This window comes from Bison bison, unplaced genomic scaffold, assembly GCF_000754665.1.
Source record: "Bison bison bison isolate TAMUID 2011002044 unplaced genomic scaffold, Bison_UMD1.0 scf7180017864456, whole genome shotgun sequence".
In the NCBI taxonomy this organism is placed as follows: domain Eukaryota; kingdom Metazoa; phylum Chordata; class Mammalia; order Artiodactyla; family Bovidae; genus Bison; species Bison bison.
Window position 1 is genome coordinate 9,137,615 of NW_011495018.1, and position 6,419 is coordinate 9,144,033.

The following is a 6,419-nucleotide window of genomic DNA, read 5'->3' on the forward strand; positions in this document are numbered from 1 at the left end:
ATGCAGACCGTGACTGGGGATTCAAAGGGTGACAGGCAAGGTGGCGTCTGAGTCCTTCTGTCCAGAGAAGCTTTCCTAACATATTTGTTAGCAAACCCCAAGTCAGCCTCCAGGACACAGGGCTGGCGTCACCCTCATCCTCTGTGATGCCTCCCACCTTATCCCCAGGAAGACATCATGACAGCACTACCTCCACTGAGCTGGCTCCTCATTGGCTAGCTCCATGAAAATGATGCTGATGCTGATTATGACCACTAATACGGATCCAGTTCTAGTAATGCACTGGGTACGGTTCTAAGCACTGAGTTCATATAATTAGCTGCTTCCATCTTCCAACAATCCTATGACATAGGTATGTATGCACCATTATTTTTATTATGATTTTACTGATGAAGAAACTGAAACTGAGAGAATCTGTCACGTAAGAGACGTCATCCCCTTAGAAAGTGGTGGTCTGACTCAAGAGAGTTCCAGAAAAACATCTACGTCTGCTTCATTGACTATGCTAAAGTCTTTGACCGTGTGGATCACAACAAACTGTGGAAAATTCTTCAAGAGATGGGAATACCAGACCACCTGACCTGCCTCCTGAGAAATCTGTATGCAGGTCAAGAAGCAACAGTTAGAACCAGACATGGAATAACAGACTGGTTCCAAATTGGGAAAGGAGTACGTCAAGGCTGTATATTGTCACCCTGCTTATTTAACTTACATGCAGAGTACGTCATGTGAAATGCCAGGCTGGAGGAAGCGCAAGCTGGAATCAAGATTGCTGGGAGAAATATCAATAACCTCAGATATGCAGATGACACCATCCGTATGGCAGAAAGTGAAGAGGAACTGAAGAGCCTCTTGATGAAACTGAAAGAGGAGAGTGAAAAAGCTGGCCTGAAACTCAACATTGAAAAAATTAAGATCATGGCATCCAGTCCCATCACTTCATGGGAAATAGATGGGGAAACAATGGAAACAGTGACAGACTTTATTTTCTTGGACTCCAAATCACTGCAGATGGTGACTGCAGCCATAAAATTAAAAGATGCTTGCTCCTTGAAAGAAAAGCTATGACAAACCTAGACAACACATTAAAAAGCAAAGACATCACTTTACCGACATAGGTCCATCTAGTCAAAGCTATGGTTTTTCCAGTAGTCATGTATGGATGTGAGAGTTGAACCATAAAGAAAGCTGAGCACTGAAGAACTGATACTTTTGAACTGTGGTGCCAGAGAAGACTCTTGAGAGTCCCTTGGACAGCAAGGAGATCAAACCAGTCAATCCTCAAGGAAAGCACTCCTGAATATTCATTGGAAGGACTGATGCTGAAGCTGAAGTTCCAATTCTTTGGCCATCTGATACGAAAAACTGACTCATTAGAAAAGTCCCTGATGCTGGGAAAGGCTGAAGGCAGGAGGAGAATGGGTTGACAGAGGATGAGATGGTTGAATGGCATCATCGACTCAACGGACATGAGTTTGAGCAAACTCGGAGTTGGTGATGGACAGGGAAGCCTGGCGTGCTACAGTCTATGGGGTTGCAAAGAGTTGGACACAACTGAGCAACTGAACTGAACTGATCAGACTCCTTAAGCTGGGTGTGATACAACCTACTACAAATTCCTTGACATCATGGACTACCCAGCCTTACTTACCTTACTTACCAGGTAGAGGGTCCTTTTACCTGGACCCTCTGAGTACACAGTAGGTGTTCAATAAATGCTCTGAATGAACTTAGAACTCATGTCATTAATTCTAAAAGCTGAAATCTGAGCCCTTCCAGCAGCAATAGACATGCCTCTTCAATGGAAGCCTTTCAGAAAAGCATTTGGGATGGCTACATGTCACAGTTTCTCTGTTGACATTAATTTTCTTTCTTTTTAATAGCAGAGAAGATGGGGAAGGAAAGAGAAAAGACCCAGGAGGGATCTTGCTCCAGAGGACACCTGCAGCCCAGCTTCAGAGCCCCTGGGGCACAGGGAGGACCACCAGGCTCAATGCAGCTCACCTCCTGTGTCTAGACATGTCTCCACAGTGGTCACGGGGGAATAGCAGCCGCTGGCACAAAGCTGCAGAACAAGGCCCCCAGGCCCAAGATGGGCTACAGGCATCAACGCCAACCCTGGCTTTAACTCTCAATAACTTAAGGAAAAGAAATAATTCTTGAAGAAGTTACTCAAACGCTTGGCTTCTAGACACTTGGCTTACCAATTTTATGAAACCTTAATATTTTAATTCTTTGGTGGCTCAGCCGGTAAAGAATCTGCCTGCGGTGAGGGAGAACTGGGTTTGATCCCTGGGTTGGGAAGATCCCCGGGAAGACAGTACGGCAACCCACTCCAGTACGCTTGCCTTGAGAATCCTCAAGGACAGAGGAGCCCTGGGGGCAGAGAAGTCCAAGGAGTCGCAAAGAGCTGGACACGACCAAGTGACTAAGCACAGCACAGCAAGACCAACAGAGAGCCAAAGAAGATAACCAACCAGAGTGAGCAAAGCTCTTATAAATTACTTCTAAGCCGGTGGTGGCTCTTCACCAGGAATGCGTGGCCAGCCTCCACCAGAATCCCTTCCTTGTCAGGCCTTGGGTGGAACCAAGATGGGGAGTCCCTGGGCTTCAAGACCTCTGGGCTCGGGGCTGCTGTTTGAGGCAGGGGTGGGGTGCATTCCTGGACTGTGTACGAGGAGGAGAAAAAAGATTAGGCTTCTGATACTTGGGGAGTCTTTTTTGGGCCTCTTTCCTGGCTTCCTGTCCGTTTTTCAGCAGAGACCGGTCAGAGAGCCTGGCTAGTTTTTTGCAATGTCTGGGAATCCAAAGAAGCCTTTCTCTGCCTAAGAACAGTCTGGGGCCCAAGGCTCTGGTTTGGAAATATCTCTAGTACAGCTCCCCCTGTGCTTTTTTTTTTTTTTTTTTTTTTTCCGGCAAGAGCTGCCTTAATGGCATCTGGGGGTAACCATGTCCTCCAGCTGCTGTGCTGGTGGAGCGAGCGATGTGACGTGTCCTGTGCTTCATCTCAAGGCCACGGCCATCTGGAGCTCTGTTTATTCCAGCTATTTGCTTCGGTTTAGCTGGGGTTGGCTTATAATCTCAGTTTCTCTGTCAACAGCACAGAGTGATTATGAATGGGCTGTGGACCAGATGCACGGGTTCAAGTCCTGGGCAAGGCACAGCTCTGCGACTCTGTCTCCCAGCTGTCACCCGGGGAGGATGACAGCACACTCCTCATGGGACTGCTGGGAGGATCAAATGGGTTGGCACAGGGCTGGCACAGAACAAGCATGAAATATATATATTAGCCCTTATTATCAGATTATTATTATTTGCAATCCCTTTCTTCTTTTTTTTGTAATCCCCTGACCAGTGTAGGGTTTCTGCTTTAAACTAATCCAATCAGTTCCTGGTGGAAGACACCGGCTCTCTAATCTCTGGTATAACTGTACACTTTCCCAGCCAAACTTTGACAGCAGCATTGATTTCTGAAATCGACAATGTGCCCTCATTTCCAGAACCATGATTAGAGACCCTCTCTGAAGTCTTTGTGAAACAGCACACAAACGAAAGCACTCCCTTTTCAGGGCCCTCAGGGCTGGTGCACTGGGATGACCCCGAGGGATGAGATGGGGAAGGAGGTGGGAGGGAGTTCAGGATGGGGAACACATGTACACCCATGGCTGATTCATGTCAATGTATGGCAAAAACCACTACACTATTGTGAAGTAATTAGCCTCCAATTAAAATAAATAAATTTAAAATATATATATATATTTTTTTAAATGCTCTCTTTTGAATGGGGACACATCCCACCATTCAAAGATCCGCCGAGACTCCCACGGGCTGCTCACGAGCCCCCCCTGCCTGCCCTGCCCTCTCTGTCTCTGCCCCAGTCAAACCTTCCTTGTGATCCCAGGACTGGCAGAGCCGCTCCTGCCCAGGGAGCTCCTTCCCCACATCCTCACATGGCTCGCTCCAACTCCAGGCTGCCAATCCAATGGCGGGGCCTCCTCCAAAAGACCTCCCACGGCCACTCCGGCTAAAGGAACGCTCCGGCCAAGCCTCGGAGCCAGAGCCGGCGGCCAGTGCACCGCGCTGAACAATGACTTCAGGTGACCTGCTTGTGGGCAAGGCTTCGACTGAATGAAGCCAGGCTCCAGTCCTCAGAGGTACCTCTGGAAAGTCAAGGGCAGCGGGCTGGATGCAAGGATGGAGGGGTGGCAGGGAGGGGTGGGGAGCAGAGAAGGGCAGCAAAAGCAAAACCTTTCATTGAGGAAGGAAGGGCTGGGTGGCCATGGATCTCCAGTACCTCTGGTTTCGTCTTCCATTCATTTGTTCATTCAACATCCTCCCCACACACGCATCTGCCAGGTGCCTCCCATTTGTCCAGCAGACACACACACACACACACAGTGCTGGATGCATGCTGGAGCTCAGTAAATATTTGCAGAAAGAAAGAAGGACAGGGGAGAACCGCTCTGCACCCTCTGTCTCTCTCTCCTCTCACCACGCTCGTCCTCCCGGGGCCGTCCCCTCTCTGGCTCTCCCCAGAGCCTGCTGCGGGCTTGCTGGCCAGCAGCAGACGACCTGTTCTCCGTACATACACACACAGTGACTCTTAATGACTCCGCCAACTCCAAAACTTGCTAAGTGACTCCACCTCGCTGGCAATCAATCTGGGGCTCCAATAGTGCCAGTTATTCAGGATCCTGTGCCGTGACACTACAAACAGTAACAGCTGGCTTGTTTTTGACAAAAAAAAACATGCAATGTGCTTTTTTAAAGTAATCACCTCACACCCAAATTATGGCATGCATCATGTCTCTGCGCCCTGGTGTGGTCTGCTTTCCACCGCTAGCTTCGTCCTATCCAGCTTTTTTGTTTTGTTTTGTTGTGAGCTGCCTGGCTCAGGAATACAACCCAGCCCGTCCTCTCTGGCCCTGGGACTCTGCGCCACCAGCCTGGGTCACCCCGATGCCTCCCCAGCCACACCAATCTACTCACCAAACAAGGCTGGGCTCAGCCTGCACCCCCCACTCCACTTGGGATGCAGTTTGGGGCCTCCCAAAACTTCCTTTACCCTCCCCAGCGTCCGTTCCCCCAGCCAGGTAAAGCATTGGGTTGCTTCTGAATAAGGCTGTCTGGGTTCAAATTCCAGCTGAGTGACCTTGGACATATAATTCATCCTTAGTTGTTCCACCTGTTAAATGGAAATGACTTCCCTCCTCTTGAGGCTGTGAAGGCCGAGTGTGGTCACACGTGTAACACACCTAGCCCAGGGACTGGGGCACCGAATGGGCACCCAATACACATCATTGTGGTGCCCACACCCAGACTGGGCAGGTTCACTTCTCTCTGGAATAGGTCTCCTCCACCCTCTAACTAGGCTGTTTCCTGAGGGCAGAGGTTCTGCGTTTTACCTGTAGGGCTCTGGCACCCTCCTCCCCAGGCCCGTCAGCCTGTGCCAGGCCTCCGGTTGGTCCTAGACCGTTTGCCTACCAAGAAAACCTAGCCCAGCTGCCCGGTGCTGGGCTCCCCTCTTCCCATCTCCATGCACTGCCCGCGATGAGGAGGAAGCCTTCAGGCTGAGGGCAAGTGCCCTGCCAAGCAGGGCTGGCCCGTCCCCACACCGCTGGATTGGCCGGAGCTGAACTCAGCATTGTTTTTCCATATGGTCTCCGGGACTGGAGAGAAGCAACCTTCGGGAAGGTCCCGCGAGAGAGTTAGAGGGATGGCTCCACCCTTCGCTCCCCCTACCCCCAACTCCCCGGCCAGGACGGGTCTTACTGATTCAGAAAAGATGCTTCAGGAGGGAAAGGGCTACACTTTTCCCTCACCCCTAACGCGCTCCCCTCACCCTTGCCTCTGCCTTTCCCCTGATCCAGGCTCAGCTTATTCAAATCGAGCCACTTTCATTTTTGTGCGGTTGGCTCAAAACCCAGGAAGCGACGCTGGCATCAGTGCCCGCTACACCTCCTTAAACCGGTGCTTGACCGGGAAACCCTGGGGCGGGGAGAAACTGGGGAGCCTCAAGGGCATGGCTACCTCTTTCAAATAAAAAGTTAAAACTTTTCAACCAGGAGATCGCTAATGTGAAACATGAACCCTGTTCATCTTTAGGGAGGCGGGAGGGGGGCGCGGATGAAGCGAAGGAATGGAAGGAAGGCCACAGAAATGAGACTTTGTGGTCCCAACCCCGGGGCTCACTCAGCACTGAGCACTTTTTCCAGCCCCGAACTTCTCAACCCTCTTTATGCCCACATTCCCGTCTTGTTTGTCCCCCAGGCCCTGGCACGGTGTGGTTCCCCGCGGGGCAACCAGCAGGCGGCCTTGGGCCGGAGGCCCCGGCCCCGGGTTCCCCCGGGAGGGGGTGGGGTGGGCTTCGGGATAGACCAGGGCCAGGGACCGCCACGCGCGGAACGACCTTGGGCTGG